Raw genomic sequence first — 18,871 nt, 5'->3', positions numbered from 1 at the left:
TTTTTTTTTTTTTTTTTTTTTTTTTTTTTTGTGAGAGAGAATCTCATTCTGTTGCCCAGACTGGAGTGTAGTGGCACAATCTTGACTCACTGTAACCTCTGCCTCCTGGGTTCAAGTGATTTTCCTGCCTCAGACTCCTGAGTAGCTGGAATTACAGGCATGCACCACCATGCTCATCTAATTTTCTGTATTTTTAGTAGAGACAAGGTTTCACCATGTTGGCCAGGCTGGTCTCAAACTCCTAATCTCAAGTGATCCACCCACCTTGGCCTCCCAAAGTGCTGGGATTACAGGCATGAGCCACTGTGCCCAGCCCCCCAAAGTCTTAACTCAGTTCAGCATTAACTCAAAAGTCCACAGTCCAAAGTCTCATTGAAGACAAGGTAAGTCCCTTCTGCCTGTGAGCCTGTAAAAACAAAAGCAGGTTACTTCCTAGATACAATGTGGGGTATAGGCATTGTTTAAATATACCCATTCCAAATAGAAAAAAAAAATGGCCAAAATGAAGGATCTAAAGACCACATGCAAGTCCAAAATCCAGCAGGGCAGTCAAATCTTAAAGCTCCAAAATGATCTGACTTCATCTCTCGTGTCCAGGTCATACCAATGCAAGAGGTAGGTTTGCATAGTTTTGGACAGCTCCACCCCTATGGCAGGGTACTGCCTCCTCCTGGCTGCCTGAATGGGCTGGCATTGAGTGTTTGCAGCTTCTCCCAGTGCACAGTGCAAGCTGTCAGTGGGAATACCATTCTGGGTTGCACAGGATGGTAGCCCTATTCTCACAGCTCCACTAGGCAGTGCCCCAGTGGGGACCCTGTGGAGGGGCTTCAACCCCACATTTCCCTTCCTCACTGCCCTAGCAGAGGTTCTCCATGAGGGCCCCATCCCTGCAGCAAACTTCTGCCTGAACATCCAGGCATTTCCATACGTCCTCTGAAATCTATGCAGAGGTTCCGAAACCTTAATTCTTTACTTTTGTGCACCCGCAGGGTCAACACCACATGGAAGCTGACAAAGTATGAGACTTGAACCCTCTGAAGCCACAGCTGCAGCTGTACCTTGGTCCCTTTTAGCCATGGCTGGAGTGGCTGGGACTCAGGGCACCAAGTTCCTAAGCTGCACATGGCAGGGGGGCCATGGGCCTGGCACAGAAAATGCAGCTGACTTGAATTTTTCCTCAGAAAATGGGTTTCCCTTTGTCACATCATCAGGCTGCAATATTTTCCAAACTTTTACGCTGTTTCCCTTTTAAAGCCCAATGCTTTTAACAGCATGCAAGTCACCTCTTGAATGCTTTGCTGTTTAATAATTTCTTCCACTAGATACCCTAAATCATCTCCCTCAAGTTCAAAGTTCCACAAATCTCTAGGGCAGAGGCAAAATGCCGCCAGTCTCTTTGCTAAAACATAGCAAGAGTCCCCTTTACTCCAGTTCCCAACAAGTTCCTCATCTCCATCGGAGACCACCTCAGCTTGGATTTCATTGTCCATATCATTATCAGCATTTTGGTCAAAGTAATTCAATGAGTCTCCAGAATATTTCAATCTTTCCCACATTTTCCTGTCTCCTTCTGAGCCCTTCAAACTGTTCCAACCTCTGCCTGTTACCTGGTTCCAAAGTCTCTTCCACATTTTTGGGTATCTTTCCAGAAGTGCCCCACTTTACTGATACTAATTATTGTACTAATCTATTTTCACACTGTTGATAAAGAAATATCTGAGACTGTGTAATTCATAAAGAAAAAGAGGTTTAATGAATTCACAGTTCCACATGGCTGGGGAGGCCTCACAATCATGGCAGAAAGTGAAAGGCACATCTTACGTGGTGGCAGACAAGAGAGAATGAGAGCCAAGAGAAAGGGGTTTCCCCCTATAAAACTCTCAGATCTTGTGAGATTTATTCACTACCATCAGAACAGTATGGGGAAAACCAACACCATGATTCAATTATCTCCCACTAGTTCCCTCCCACAACAGGTGGGAATTATGGGAGCTACAATTCAAGATGAGATTTGGGTGGGGTCACAGAGAAACCGTATCAGTGGGATAGCATATTTGCAAACTACTCATCTGACAAGGGATTAATAACCAGAATATATAAGGAGCTCAAATAACTCTATAGAAAAAAATCTAATAATCCAATTTAAAAATGGGCAAAAGATTTGAATAGACACTTCTCAAAAGAAGACAAACACATGGCAAAAAGGCAGATGAAAAGGTGCTGAATGCCACTGATTATCAGAGAAATGCAAATCAAAACTACAATGAAACGTCATCTCACCCCAGTGAAAATGGCTTTTATCCAAAAATACGGGAATAACAAATGCTGGAGGATGTGAGAAAAGGGAACCCTCACACACTGTTGGTGGGAATGTAAATTAGTATGACCACTATTGAGAACAGTTTGAAGGATCCTCAAAAAACTAAAAATTGAGCTATCATATGATCCAGCAAACCCACTGCTGGGTATATGCCCAAAAGAAAGGAAATCAGTATATTGAAGAAATATCTGCACGCCTATGTTTGCTGCAGCATTGTTCACAGTAGACAAGATTTGGAAGCAACCTAAATGTCCATCAACAGATGAACAGTAAGGAAAATGTGGTACTATTCAGCCATAAAAAAAGAATGAGATCCTGTCATTTGCAACAACATGGATGGAAATAGAGGTCATTGTGTTCAGTGAAATAAGCCAGGCACAGAAAGAAAACATTGCATGTTCTCACTTGTTTTGGGGATCTAGAGATCAAAACAATTGAACTCATGGAGACAGAGAGTAAAAGGATGGTTACCAGAGGATGGGAAGGGTAGTGGGGCTATGGGGAGGGAGGTGAGAATGGTAAATGGGTACAACAAAAAATAGAAAGAATGAATAAGACCTATTACTTGAGAGCTCAACAGGGTAATTATAATCAAAATGATTTAATTGTACATTTTAAAATAACTAAAAATTATAATTGCATTATTTGCAATATAAAGGATAAATGTTCCATTTTCCATGGTGCAATGCTTATGCATTGCATGCCTGTATCAAAATATCTCATGTACCCCATAAATATATATAACTACTATATACCCACAAAAATCAAAAATTAAAATTTTTTTAAAAGTGAGTCACGGACAAAACACCATATATTTATGTCATGTAATATTTTATTTATGTTGTGAATTTTCACAAGCATTATACAATAATTATTTTGCATCAGGCTTTCCATATTACGTGTAGGATTTCTTTCCAGTAGAAGTTTCACATGACTTTTAAAGTAATTGTTAAAAGCGGTAACTTCTCTGTACTTTTTTATTTTTTGAGACAGAGCCTCACTCTGTTGCCCAGGCTGGAGCGCAGTGGTGCCATCTTGGCTCACTGCAAGCTCCGCCTCCTGGGTTCACACCACTTTTCTGTATTTTCTACACTATTAGTGCTTTAATCCAGTATACATTCTTGTATTTATAAAATTTTCTTCAGTGTCTGTTACCATGTGTCTTTGTGTATATATGAGAAATGAAAACATTCCCACATTCCATACATTCATAGAGTCTTCCTCCAGAATAAGTATGCCATCAAGTGAAAATGGAACAACTAAAGGCCTCACCATGCTTCTTACATTCATAAAGCTTTTCTTCCATGTGAGCTCTTCCGTATTTTCAAAAAGAACTGGGAAAACTAAAGGCTTAGCCACATTTCTTACAATCATAGGGTTTTTCTCCAGTGTGATTCTATTCAATTCTTCTGACCTCAAGAGTCTTTGAATGGAAAAGGACACTAGATCATTTGATCCTTTTTTTTACAATTGAGACTAACAAATCTCAGATAGTAAAGTGGCTAGTTGATGATTTTCCTATATCTTCTGCCACTGTGTCACAAGGTAAGTGGCCAATAGATTGACGACTTCAGAGAAGTCAAAAGAGAGATGCATGACATGAGAAAAACAAAGTTCGAACTGGCTATTGGATATAGGGTCACTAATATGCTTTTTTTTTTTTTTTTTTTTTTACAGAGAGAATGTTGAAAAGAATATTCAATTTTGTTTGAAAAGTTGTAGAGTAGGGCACTAGTGAATTATTCAGTATCATCTGTTTTCATTTTTGACAACACAATTTTTACGGTAAAGATTTCAATATAATCACCAAACAACAGGATCCATCTATGTGACAGCATCATATATTTGGTCAATTTTTATCCTGCCAGCTTGTAGAGGGGCCACAGACATGTCCCAGGTCATAATGAGGGTTAGTGGCAGATCTCAAATGAACAGTAGTAACAAACATATAAAGAAGTGAAATTTTGCCTGAAACAGAACCTGCTATGATATATGTTCTGATAATGTGAAAAGGACCAAGATAACTAGGGCGGGGAGAGGGTGAGAGGATAATCCCCAGGGGGCTAGGACTAATTCATCCCTGTGATCTCTCTTGTGCCTACCATAACGGTTAGCCCGAAGTAGACACACAGAAATGTCATTTTTTCATTGACTTGAATCTGACCAACTAAAATCAAGAGTTGTTTATTGATGGCTCTGCTGCAGCTGTGAAGAAATAAAAGCAGGGAATTCCAACAGAAATTATTATGCAGTGTTTACATAGTTTTCCCAGAAAAACCACTATGACTTTCAAAGGCATAATAACTCAATAAATTTTCCAGAAGAAATAAGAATGAAAATGAGGATCATGTGGATAGAACTTATGTAATTCTAAACAAGGCAGTTAACCTTTTGGGAAAACAGTTTTGATTTTGGATTAAGAAGGTCATGAATATGTCTCTCCCACATTGAATATTATAATTCTGAACAACTTTTTCACGTGTTAGTGGACATTTTTTAAAAATGACAACAGAATATTTCCTGGGCTTCTATATTTTAAATCCTTGGAGAACAGAGTGGTTCTATTTTGAGAAAATACCACATTGATAACCCTGAACTCTTCTGGATGTGGAATTCACAGAATGTTAAATATGAGATAAGTTTAACTCTGTGGAGAAAGTTACACTGAAACTTTAGCATGAACTATCACTTCTCAGGGTGTCTATGAGAAAAGTATTCGCAACAACAGTTCAACACTATGACCTCATAACTATCAATTTAGTTTGCATATAGGTGCCCCTGGTGGCTCATATCTGTGTTACATAATTCACTATTCTTTACCTCTTGAAAAGCTCATGCTGAAGTACAGCATTTGGCATGTGAGTAAAAATAACACAATCTGCTAAATGTCATAATAAAACAAATGGTTTTCTAAGACGTGCTCAGGTAGCACCCAGGGAGAAAGGTGTCTCTCTGCTTCAAAGGGTCATCCCACTATTTCAGCTGTCAAAGCATGGATACCTGGAGCCAAAGAAAGGAAGAAAAGTGTAATATTAGTTCACTATATTAATATGGTTTTTAAAATACCTGTTGGATCTGAAAAGAAAACTGAGAGGTCAATGGAAAGAGGCAGAGCAATGTAACAGAAGACCTTAGCATTTAGAGCAAAACCTAAATTATATCTGAGGTCTTGGCTCTGTTACTTACTGGATATGTGGCTTAGAGTGGCTAACTATAGGCTCTGTTGCCTACCTACTCTCAAAAAGAGAAATATCTACTTCGCTTGACTGCTGAAAAGAATTTAGAGGAAATAATTCAGCATATAATCTATCATGGGTCCTAACTCAGCAACTGGTAAGGAGATTGGTTCCATTTAAATATAGCTTTGGGAAGCATCGATGAGAATAAGAACACAGACCCACTGATGTTTTTCTATACTGTTATTTTCTTCTAAATCTTCCTGTAATTTTTGCACTGAATATTCCAGTATAGACCTTTGGGAAAAAAATAAAAAGGACAGACCCCACGAAAAATAGGTAGCAGACTCAAAACCAACTCCTTCAGCACATAATCATTTACAACCTCAGTTGCAACTTTCAGAAAAGTTAAGCATTGACTGTCTCATGGTGAGATGTGTGCCTAAAAGTCCTAAAAAGAAAAACTAATAACAGAAAATATATATAATAAGTGTTAGCTTAACCATCAAGCTTAAGGAATGAACAACTATCAAAAAAGTTAAATTTAGGGTGATATAACTAAGATGTTATTCTGTGGCACTTGATATGAAAGAAATACGAACCAGAACCAGCTTACTACCCAGAATATGACACTACATAGAAACACACACACATAAATCAAGGTTTGCAAATCTCTTGAGATTCGCATAAAAGTAAATATCAAAGGAAGATGGTTCTTGATATGGCATCAGGATATAGCCCAACAAACTTGAGGAAACTTTAACCCATAAAACTCTAGTTTTATAAAATAAATCTGAAAATAAATGAGCACCCAAAAATTTGCACTATGATTAATAAGGGCTTAGCAGTGTTCTTTTTCTGGAATTTAAAATACTGTATCTAAAGCTAATGAAAGTGGTAGAATTCAGAGTCCAGAATGAAAGTCAAGCCTCATACCTGGGAGAAGCCTGTATTTCATTTATTTGAAGGAAAGACTTGAGGGCTATAAACCTCAGGCACTGTCTCTTCATCTCCCTCAAGAATATATTTTAACATACCTTTTGATATAAAATACTACATGACCTTAAATAGCAGCCTTTTTGGGGGATTAGGACTAATTGGGCTTTCAACTGAATGTTGCTGTGAAACTGATGGCCGTGCTATCAGCAGGGAGCTGGCTATTTTTAATCCAAACACAGAGAAAACGCAATGACAGATATGAAAAAATCTTTAAGCAAATAGACCTTAGAATGTTTAATGTTTGTAAGTTTATAAGTCTGCAGGTTTCTTTGGTTTTGTTTTTACGTAACAATATCTAATGTTAACTTCAGAAGCTGACTTGTGGGAAGGGACAGGAAAGGTAGTCTCTAAATGATTAAACAACTTCATCCATGAAGCATGAGGTTTAACCAGCAAGGCTTTGAGTAGATACTTTTCTTCTCTTCCTTAGATTCTTCATTTTTAAATGGGGAGGTATCCCTAAAAGATATGTAAATTCCATCTGGCTCCCAATTAAACTATCACTTATGGCACAGGGTCCCCAGCCTCTTAGGGGCCTGTTAGAAACTGGGCTGTACAGCAGGAAGTGAGAGGCTGGCAAGCAAACGAAGCTTCATTTGTATTTACAGCTACTCCCATTGCTCACATTATTGCCTGAGCTGGCAGCATTAGATTCTCATAGAAGTGCAAACCCTATTGTGAACTACACATATGAGGGATCTAGGTTGCATGCTCCTTATGAGAATCTAATGCTTGATGATTTGTCACTGTCTCCCATCACCCCAGATGGCAGAGATCAGTGACAGATGTCATCAAGCATTACATATTGCAATGTAATAACAATGGAAATAAAGAGTACAATAAATGTAATGCACTTAAATCATCCCCAAACCATCCCCCATCTCAGTTCATGGAAAAATTGTCTTCCACAAAACCAATCCTTGGTACCAAAAAGGTTTGTGACCCATGACTTATGGTATTGGGAATCCTAATTATTTCATTTCTCTATCTCTAAAAACTATTTACTTATTTGTTTTTTACAAATATTTTTACATTTATTACAAACTCTATAAATATTTATTAAGTACCTAATATGTTCCAGTCACATAAATACTGGAGATAATGCCATGACCAAAACAGCAAAAATCTCCTCTGCCCTGAAATTAATATTCTACTGGGAATAAAAAATATAAACAAAAGCAAGTCAGAGGATGATAAATGTAAAACAAGGAAGAAGGAATAACTTCAGTAGGGTAGGACACGACAATTTTAAATAGAAAACTTCACTAAAAAGATGACATTTAACCAAAGAGCTGAAGGAAGTAGGAGGCGAGGCATGTGGAAATCTGGGAGAAAAACATGCCAGGGAAGGCAAGTGCAAACGGCCTGAGACAAGAGCAAGCATGTACATCTTCCGGAAACCACTAGGAGCCCAGTGTGAGTGGGGTGGAATGAGCAAGGAGATCAGTAGAAGGTGAGATTACAGCGGTAATAGGAGAGACAGCTGAGGATTTAAGTCCTTGGAGGTCATTGTATGAATGCTGTGTTTAACTCTCAGAGATGGGAAGCCATGAGCAGCAGGTGTAACATGACCTGCCTCCCTTTGGCTGCTGTGCTAAGACAGATCGCAATGGGCACAAGGTGGGTAGAGGAAACATTAGAGGATGGCTCGGACGAGGATTGTGACAATGTGGCTGGTAAGTGGTCAGATTCTGAATATATCATGAAAGTATTACCAACAAGATTTGCTATTGGATTGGATGTGGGTGTAAGAGACAGAAGTCATAGATTATTTCAACATGCTTGGCTGCAGGAATTGGAAGTATGCTAATAGAAAGACCAGAACCAGGCCGTCAGGCTTTGCAGTCCAACTCTGCCACTGTGACACTAGGCAAGTAAGTATTTCCCTCCACTCTGCATTGCAAAATAGAAGTAATAATAATATTCAACCTCACATGGTGTTGAGGATTATGTGAGTGAATACACAAAGCAAATTATTAAAATAGTACTTGGCACATAGCCCCATGTAAATGTTTGCTATCATTATTACCATGATATTGGGAAAAATTATAGGGACCAGATTTGGGGAAAGAAGTTCAGGATTTAGTTTGAGGGCACGTGAGGTTTGAGACAAGATTCCTACCTGCAACCCAAGTGGGGACGTTGGGCAGTCAGATTCACATATATATGAATCTATAGGTTAAGTATTATCAATGTGTAGAAGCAACTGAAAACATAATACTGGATTAGATAACAAAGAGAAGAGTTCTAAAAATATTGCCCTGGGGAACATGAAGGGAGAGAGAATATAACAATGTCCTTGAAGCCAAATAAATCAATCATTTCAAGGAGAAGGCAGTGATCAGCTCAACCAAAGGTTCCTGATTGCTCAAATAAGAAAAAGACTGAGAATTTTCTATTGGATTTCCCCAGGTAGAGGTTCTCAACCAAGAGCTTTCTCATAGAGGGGTAAGGGTGAGGACTAGAAGGAAGAATTGGAAATAATAAGCAAAGTCATGTCTTTTTAAAAGTTTTGCTCTGGAAGGCAGTAAATAAATATAGTATTACTTTGAAAAATGAGATCAAGAAACATTATATTAATGTGGCAGAAATGGCAGCATATTCGTATGCTGATAGGAATGGTGTAATAGAGAGGAAAAAATTAATGATGCAGGAGAGAAAGGAGACAAAGATAAATTATTCTCATCCTGCCCCTCTCAACTAGGGAGACAGGAAAGGTGGGTCACGGGAAGCTTCAGTGTGATTTGAGGTACTCAAGGCTGGGGATCCCCAAGCTCCCCAGAAGTACAAAGGTGAGAATGGATTTTCCTGCCACTACAGGAAGAACTACTCATTACTTATGCTTTCGGGGCAATTGGGAAAATACTGTTGACCCAGCCCGTTCCTCTCTGGTTTAGAGAAAGAAAGCCATTGGAGAACTGAAGCCTCAGGCAGCCAATATGTCTTCCTCTGCAGAGTATTGGCCTTTCCTCACTGAAAACTCAATACACAGTTCCTCCCAAGTGCTAAGAGACTTTACTAGAATTAGATCATCTAACCCTCTGTACCAATGAGGAGTGTATCACAATTATTTATGTTTTAGAAATGCAGGAACTAGTATCTTCTGTAGACAAATAAACTGCTCAGGAGATTTGAACTGAGATCTGACTTCAGAGCCTGAGCACTTCCTCTTCAGTCTACCTGCTTCACCATCTAACCCCTTCCATGCATGTCTTACTCAAGGACAGACAGCAGTTGCAGAAAGAGAACCAAATCTGAAACTCACTTCTCTTCCCCTGAAGAAAAATAATTCAAGATTTCCTTGAATGGAAAAAGCAAGTGCTGAAATGGATTCACATGTTTATATAACACCGGGACATAATTTTACTCTGTCATTAACTAGTCTTACGAACACTGATAAAGGTACATTTCATGACACCTTCAAAATGCTACTTGCCTGCCTTACAATTACTTGCCATCATCTCAGAAGCTTGAAAGTTCAATAGTTAATTAATGTGAAAATCATCACTGAGCCCCAGAACTGCACAGTATTTTCCAAGGAACACTCACAAAGCCTAGGTTTGCACCTAGTATCAAAAGTCTAACATTAGACTGGATAAGTGGGAATCTGATCGAGAAAGTCCCATACTCTCAGAGAACCTAGGAGCCAGGGACCCTGAATTCTTCCTTTAAGAGTAGCATCAGATCCTTCTCCTAAACATCTCTCCTTTTCTTTTTAATAAGAGGAACACAAAACTGGATCAATCAGTTAAGACTTACTGAGTCCCTGCTGTGTGCTGTTCTAGACAAGACAGGTACATATTCTGCCCTTCTTCGTGTAACCTGAATCAAGAGACACAATTTCTCGAATTTCATTTTCTCCTTCTGCAACATGAAAATTTGACTTAAAAAGTTTTCTAATATTTCAAAAGCTGTGTTCCTTTTCTAACTCTCACATTAGCCAGCACAGAGAAGGCACACAGAGATACTCCTAACATGCCAGTTGCATTAGGTGGGCTGAACCCTAGACACCAAAGAGTAAGTGGCCTCAGGTAAATTTATTTCCTCTCTCAACTACTTTTCCTTGTAATATTGGAATAATAGTAGCTCCCTGAAAGGACTGGTGAAAATTAAATATGAATAATATAAAACACCTGTTTGATTGTAATGTGCTTTGTGCTCTTCAAGTTAAAGGTGGATTAATTTTAAGTTACTTTCAAATCCTTTATTTCTAGTTCTACAGAAACCATCATGTTTTCTTAGGGCCAAGGGAGTCAGATCTTTCCATTAACATCTAACCTCTTGGGAATTTTCCAGAACCCTTTTATCTACCCCATCACAAAGGACCGTATATTAAGCACTCTAACTTCATCGTCTCTCAAATGAGCTAACAGAAAGTTCAATGAATTGTATATTGTCTATTTAATGACTAATCTGGCAACCCTAATGTGGCATGAAAATGATTCCTGTTAGAAACAAAATGAAAAAAAATCAAAATTTCAGACACTTTATCAGTTTTGACTATCTTTTTATAGGGCAAACTTTGGATGTGAAGAAAATTATGCTCTATGTCTACGTTTGCTTATAATTTACCTTGAAGAAGATTGAACTTTGCCACTATATCTGTCCTTATATGGCCGCTTACAAAGATATTTACCTGTTTCATCTCATTTAATTTTCAGAAAGGGAAAAAAATTATTATCCACATTTTACCATTGTAGAAGCTGAAATTCAGATAAATAAGGTAATATGTATGTCACATGGCTAGCTTATTGTGTAACAGAGATTCAACCCCTTGATGTCATAGTTTATTACTAGTCCTTTTTACTATACCGGGTAACCGATTTCTGAAGACCTTTGATGTTCTCACCACCTCATTCACCAAGTTCTTATGGTATATTGTCTGATAACATTACACGAATTTGATGAATTATTTATTCACCAAATAACTATTTTTCCTCTCTTATTAGGTGCTTTCCTAAGATTAGGACTGTAATAAACATAAACAGACATAATTGCAAAAATAAATGTGAGGTTGGAACTGTCGTTAGTGTCATGAAGAAGTATATGATGCTGGTCACACATAATGGGAGGATTTTATCTAGTCTGGGGCATAGAATCAGAAAAGACTTCCTGAAAAAGAGATAACTGAGCTAAAATCTAAAATCTAACTAGCAGCAAACCAGGCACAAGAAGAGTGTTCCAGGCAGAGGAAATGGCATGCACAAGGACAGTGGAAGGAGAGGAGAAGAGTCACAAAGAACTGGGAACAGATCAGGGAAGCCAGAGCAGAAACCAGCATGGGAGAGGGGTGGTATAATGTGAGAAGAGACAACACACAACAGGGATTTTTAGAAATAGATTTTATTTTTTACAGCAGGTTTACAGCAAAATTAAGAGGAAAGTTCACAGATTTCCCATATACCCCCTACCCTGACACATGCATAGCCTCCCCCATTATCAACATCCGTTACCAGAGTGGTACATTTTTTGCAATTAATGAACCAACATTGACACGTTATCACCCAAAGTCCATAGTTTACATTGGGGTTCACTCCTGGTGTTGTAACTATATGGATTTTAATCACTATTATGAAAAATGATTTCTCTCTTTCTTTTGCTGATTTAACATATATTGATAAAGCACTCATCATATACCAGGCACTGGAGAGCCAGTAATGACAGATAGCCCCTGCACTCACACACTTTGAGTTTTCACCAGAATACATGAAATAGGTCACTGAAATTCAATTCTATGACAATTTCAGGAAGTATATCTAAGAGGGACTTCTAATCTAGACTGGAATGTTGGGATTGCATTAGGTAGGACCTAAACACGAATGAATGTTAGCCATAAAAAGGTAGGGAAGTGTTTCATAAGCCAAGGTAACAGAGTAGAAGGTCTATAGGTAATGGACTAAACCATAGAGTAGAAGTGGGGTTTAGAAATGAGGATGGAGATGTAGTTAGAAGTCAGCATGGGTCTCATAAATTATGTTACAGAATGTGCGATTTCTCCTAAATCACTGGAACTTTTCATCAGAGAAGAAATCAGACTAATTTATGTTTTCTCTTTGACTGCAGAATTGAAAATGGTTTGAACTGGACACCACAGAAGGTAGGGAGATATATATATATGAAAGCTATTACTATAGTCAAGACATGAGGTATGGTGACCTGAATTGGAGGAGCTACAGTGGGGATAGAGAGAGACAGATGGACTCACGCCACATCCAGAAGGTAGAATAAATAGAATGTGCTCTTTTGCAGAAACTGCCTTTGTTTTAGCACATTGCCTGAAATGCCCGCAGCCCCTTCTAGTTGGAATGACTCTGCCCATAGCCTCTGCTAAAGAAACAGCCACGATTTGCACACGTGATGCCATTACCCAGCAGGTCCAGGTCACTAGAGGAGGGAAATCTTATTGGATAAAGGCTGAATATCTGACCCAGAGCTAGGATACAATCTGTCTTAAATAAATTCATATTGTCTCTCCTGAGGATTAAAGTCAATAAATACAAAGAAAATAAGGCAAATCACAAAATACAATCTAACATTATGAGAAAGTCGAGCCACATGTAGAGCAACGTTAAGTTAGAATGCTAGAGTGAAAAGCCTTATATCCCAAGCTTCAGAGCTAACTTAACCCACCCTGGTCCTGGAATCCCACCTCAGCTACTGCTCTTTCTTTGGTTATCTGGCTCTTTCCAATGTCCCATGCCTGCATATTGCTACATTAAATCCCCCACTGTTCGAGAAAATGAGTTAGTCTCGAATTCTTGAAGCCAAGTTAGTTCAACAAAAACAGTCCATCATACATCTCTTGAGGAAAGACAAACATCCGCCATCCTCCAAAGTACTGAAACAATGCAATTTGTCTTTCAAAAACCGTTCCCATAGCTATTTAACTGGTAGTTCTCTTCAAGAGCATACAGGAAGATTAGATTTAATGGGAGTGACTGGTTGTTCCATATTTTAGTGAGAAATGAATAAGAAAAGGGGACTTCCATTGTAGTTAGAAGAATTTCAATTGGATTTTTCTTTAAAAGTAATGATATTTTATGCTAGAAAGGATACATAATGAATCTTCTCTGGACGTAACAGATAGCAAATCATTTTAGAAAAGCATTAGACTTTTTAAAACTGGAGTTCAATATATGTGCTACTCTCCAGAGCTCCATGAGCCATGATAGTTGCACTTATGGTGAATGAGGATCAGCTCATCAGCTCTGATGGACACAGAGGCCCAGGTAGCCCTTCGGAAAAGGTTACAGCCTGCAGGTCTTTAGTTCATGTGGTGGGAGGGAGCTTGAAGAAAAGACACAAGATCAGCATTTAGTGTCAGAATGCCTCCACTGAAGGTTTGGCTCTATGCATTGTAAGTTTCTATTTTAGAATTTTTAACATAGAGATAGAAAGCTTTGCATGGTTACTGTATCACAAAGTTGCCATGTAGAAAGCATAATATAAACTGGACATCACTATACACTGTTCATATTTGTGATAAGAAGAGTTTTCTTACAGAATAAGGAAAACTACTGGTGAAACTCACATACAATAGCAGTTAAAAACATAGACTTTGGGATCGGATGGGCCTAGCTTTGGGAATCCACTTGTTATAACACTAATCCCATAATATTGGACCAGTAAAACTCTTCAACACTTAGAGTCATCAGCTAGAAAATGGGTTAAAATGGCACTTGACTTCATAAGCCATTTAGTTTTAAATTAAATTACATAAGACCATAAAGTATTAAGCCTTCCAATTCATACTTATTACTCTAAATATTAATTTTAATAGCAGCAGCAGTAGCGAGTGGGTTTTCAAATATTATTTATATACATCTCAGATCCTATAACATCTTGTATTGCCTATCCCAAGAAGTAACTCAGAATGGGCAACCTTGACTATAAATCTAATTTTTATAGCAACTAGCAATATGCTTCATTTATGTGACACAATAGTTTCCTCTTTGCTAGCAAAAGGAAACTTCCTCTTTCCTCTTTCCTAGTAAAAGAAAATGTAGTCACTTTTTCCAGCCACTAATATGTAGTTGTCATTTAGGGAGAGTGCAGGACTGGTGGGCTGTCTTGAGGAAACACATTCTCTTAACATAGTGTTCAATTTATTGTTTAGAGTCTTCTAATTTAGTTTAGAGATAAGACTGGCAAGAAGAAAACACTCTATTCTATAATAAATGAACACCTACATCCTTAGAGTCTGAAATTTTGACTCCTACTTGTTTTCATGTGTCCAGTCATTCAACAAATATTGATTGGCACTGGATTAAACATTGGCTATTTAACAGCTAGCAAGATTCACATGGTACCTGCCTTCAACAGCTAGTAGTCCACTGAGTGCAGGGTAAAATAACCAACAATTACAATACTGTGTTTTAAAAGCTATGATAGGATAAATATGTTTTATGACTACCTAGGAAGGACATTTGACTCAGACTCATTAGGAAGCAATCCCATATGAAAACACAGGATTTGTCTCTTCTCCCTTATTAGATTATAGACAGGTCCTCTTGACAAAATCTGGCTTACTTTATCTTTGAATTCTCTGTAGTAGATGAATTATCACTTAGCACAAGTACTTGCCTGGGGTGTATCCAGTTGATTTTCTCAGGCTCACTCAGTATCTATCCCAATCTTCTTATAATATCCTACAAGGTTGAAAAACTAAAAATAAGATTTCCCAGACTCCCTTACGTACATGGTTATGACTGTGACTTGGATTAGACCAGTTCGATACAATCACAATGATTTGCTTTGGAAATGGTTAAATGCAAACAGAAGTAGTACAAAAAGCATCTGATACAGGTGCAGATTGTAGCAGACACATGGGTTGGAGCCAACAAGTTTGACAATGACTTCCTGGGTCATAGTCAAGGTGGTATGAACCTGAGGCCAGCAGTTTAAATAGAAGCTTCCTGACTCCCTGACTTTTCAATTGCGACAGAGATGACAGCTCTCTCAGTGGGCAAGTTCTGCAGTGTAACTCTTACTCTACAGTCATTTCTAGAGGCCCAGCCTAAGGGTTGCTTTTCCAGCATTTTGAACAATGTTGTAGCCAACTAACTCCTTATATTAAGTCCCTTTCTGCTCAAACTAGCTGGAACTATCTCTGCTATCTGAAACTGAACCTTATTGCAGCCTTTTAAGCAAAAATTAAAATTTTCAGAAACATATACTAAGCTCCATAGTCAATACATAAAGCACTATAAAGAATAATAAGGCCACCCATTGAATGTGAAAACAGCAAGAATGAGCACACAATGGCACACTTAATCAACTACATGAAGAATTGTGCTTAAGATGGTCTGAGAATGCATTTAGCAGTAGTTTGGAGTCACTCAAGGCCAATCAATGTGGCTCTGTCGCATGCTTAGAACTGGCATGTAACAAATAGGCAGTCTAATCTATCCCATTTAAGAATGTGTTCTGGGCCGGGCGCGGTGGCTCACGCCTGTAATCCCAGCACTTTGGGAGGCCAAGGAGGGTGGATCACGAGGTCAGAAGATCAAGACCATCCTGGCCAACATAGTGAAATCCCATCTCTACTAAAAATACAAAATTAGCCAGGCATGGTGGCATGTGTCTGTAGTCCCAGCTACTCGGGAGGCTGAGGCAGGAGAATCACTTGAACCGGGAAAGCAGAGGTTGCAGTGAGCCAAGATTGGGCCACTGCACTCCACTCCAGCACTCCAGCTTGAGCAACAAAGCAAGACTCTGCCTCAAAAAAAAAAAAAAAAAAAGAATGTGTTCTGGTCATCACAGATCTAGAAAGAGGAAGTCAATAAGCAGAAACAGGTCAGTGTGGCTTTCACATCTTAGAGATGGAGAACCAATCAACAGACAAGACAATCAGCCTCCCTTGGAAGGTGTGATTTTGTTGGTTAAGAGCACTTGCCTGGAAGATTGTCCACCTAATTCTTTTGGGTCTGTTTGTTACTGGGGGGTCCTTGCCCCCAGAGCTCCCAAGATGGTGGCAGGTCACTTCCAAAATGGAGGCGGGCCGCTTCCAAGATGGTGGCGAGCCTCCTGTTCTCTGACCTGGGGTTCTTGGCCTCACGGATTCCAAGGAATGGAATCTTGAGCCATGCAGTGAGTGTTATAGCTCTATTAGAAGCCTTCGCTCATGGAAGAGAACCGTGGAACCCGGTGACTAGTGCTCAGCTCGATTAGGATGAACCCGGGCACTTAGTCGTGCAGGAACAATGGCAAGCCTTTAGCCCCAGCGGGAGCGGCAATGGGCACCTTGCTGGATCAGGAGCACAGCGAACACCCTGCCGGATCCAGAGGGATGGAAGTCAGCAGCAGGTCTGCCATGGTGGCAAACAGCAGTGGTGGACAGCCAGCGAAAGCTCAGCTTGAGCCCTAACAAACACGGACCAGAAGAGAATGCAGTTGCAAGATTTAATAGAGTGAAAACAGAGCTCCCATATAAAGGGAGGGGACCCAAAGAGGGTAGCCATTGCCTGATCAAATGCCTGGGTTTATATCCAGATCACTGTCCCTCCTCCTGTGCTCTCAGGTGATAGATGATTGGCTATTTCTTTACCTCCTGTTTTAGCCTAATTAGTGTTTTAGTGAGCTGTCTTTACTATCTGACTGGTCAGGTGTGAGCTAAGTTGCAAGCCCCGTGTTTCAAGGTGGATGCAGTCACCTTCCCAGCTAGGCTTAGGAATTCTTAGTTGGCCTAGGAAATCCAGCTAGTCCTCTCTCTCATGTTTCCAGATTATAGATTTGTAAAATATCTAGCTAGCTGCCCATCACATGGTGAGTATTTTACATACCTAAATTCACTTTCTTCTTTCACCGTAGTCTTTCTAAATCCATTGTATATATGAAAAGGCTGAGACTTATGGAACGTAAGTAATATACCCCAGGTCCCAGAGCCAAGTAGTTGGCAGAGCCAGAATTCACTGACTCTTTAATGCTACATGCAGAATCTTGAAAGGCATTTTATATTATGCAGCTTCCCACAAAAAAATACTCAACCAGGGAGAGAATGTATTGACCAAATGATATAAATATTCAGGTCCTCTTGCCAACCAGAGTTATCTGTAAAATAATTGTGTCTGGTTGTAAAGTAGTCCCTTTTGAATAGGAATACCATGATTTCTCACACCTCATCCACTTCCTCAGACCTGTTGCATCAATTTCGTACATTTTAGAGGACCAACAAAGTTAAGAACAGTCTCAGGAACATGCCAAACCTACCAAAATGTCATCTTTGGGGGCCAGCCTGAACAGCAAACAAGCCTCTTAATTTATTCCTTTTCTTCTAAAGCCACAGCCTTTATCTTTCTCCTCCCTCTGTCTCCAGGAAGCTGTTGTGTTTTATGTGTCCAGCTCTTGGGTATTTACTGTAACTGCTTGACACAAATTTTTGAGCTATTTTGGTGAAAGGCTTGCCCCCATGTTGTTCTCACATGAAAGATTTTCCAAAGGTTTTATAATTCCACAGCTCAGTCTTATTTTGAATGGTCTTTCTTAAATACAGGCTCTGTGGACAGCAGGGAGTCTTAGCAGCTGCTTTTGTGATGTAATTTCATGGTCAACAAAAAAGCAACTCTGACCCTCATAAAATTTCATCTCCATCTGTTCAATGGTATCTAAAAATCAAAAGAGATTTATTCATTTAAGCTGTGACTTCCTGTGTTTCCCACAATTCACATACCCCTAGGAAACTAGTATTTTAAGCTTCATCAGTCATTAACATCCTACTGAGACTGAGTTTATCAATTCTTCTACCTACAGGAAGTTTTTAATAGGGACAGAAAGGGAAGCCTCAGATCGTAAGGCTGTATTTAAAGCACAGGACCATGGAGTATTGTGTCTGTCTCTCTAGAACCCAACTCAGAGGAGAGAAGTATCAAATGCATGATTCACTCTCTCCATGGTCTCTTTTTTATTTCACTAGATCTTCTGCAATCTGGTTGCCACTGCCACCGTCTGAGTGTGTTCACTGATATGTAAGCTCCATAAGGGAAGAAATTCTGCCCATGCTTTGTCCCAGCTGGGACTGCCACAAAACCCATGCTCAATGAGCATTTACAAAAAAAAAAAAAAGGAAGAAAAGAAAATGTGGAAGAATGACCTTCCAGTGGGCACTATTCACTTCTTATGGAAACTCTCTGGAGCATTTGTTTACCATTTTCTAATTCTTGGAACCCCTCCTTTGGCGTTCATGCTGTCTCTTATACACATCTAGATGTGTATAAGAGACAGGTACATTTTAGAGGACCAACAAAGTTAAGAACAGTCTCAGGAACATGCCAAACCTACCAAAATGTCATCTTTGGGGGCCAGCCTGAACAGCAAACAAGCCTCTTAATTTATTCCTTTTCTTCTAAAGCCACAGCCTTTATCTTTCTCCTCCCTCTGT

General features: G+C 39.2%; 1 long non-coding RNA gene across 2 annotated transcripts; it reads right to left on the bottom strand.

Annotated features, from left to right (window-relative positions):
* Nucleotides 1–3,125: 3,125 nt before the first annotated feature.
* On the bottom strand, nucleotides 3,126–17,948 carry LOC105555438. 2 transcript variants are annotated; one of them, XR_001008470.1, is made up of 6 exons: nucleotides 17,704–17,948; nucleotides 15,079–15,143; nucleotides 13,126–13,782; nucleotides 10,774–10,940; nucleotides 7,563–7,648; nucleotides 4,800–5,320 (listed from the first exon to the last, which is right to left on the bottom strand). It is a non-coding gene; the product is annotated as an uncharacterized LOC105555438 (long non-coding RNA). The 2 variants fall into 2 exon arrangements; XR_001008471.1 differs by lacking the exons at nucleotides 4,800–5,320; nucleotides 10,774–10,940; nucleotides 17,704–17,948 and adding exons at nucleotides 3,126–4,525; nucleotides 16,433–16,558 and having other exon boundaries at nucleotides 7,563–7,645; nucleotides 13,126–13,222.
* Between the last annotated feature and the right edge of the window lie 923 nt (nucleotides 17,949–18,871).

Source organism: Mandrillus leucophaeus, unplaced genomic scaffold (assembly GCF_000951045.1).
Source record: "Mandrillus leucophaeus isolate KB7577 unplaced genomic scaffold, Mleu.le_1.0 Scaffold685, whole genome shotgun sequence".
Taxonomy (NCBI): Eukaryota; Metazoa; Chordata; class Mammalia; order Primates; family Cercopithecidae; genus Mandrillus; species Mandrillus leucophaeus.
This window is presented reverse-complemented; position numbering and strand designations above follow the sequence as displayed.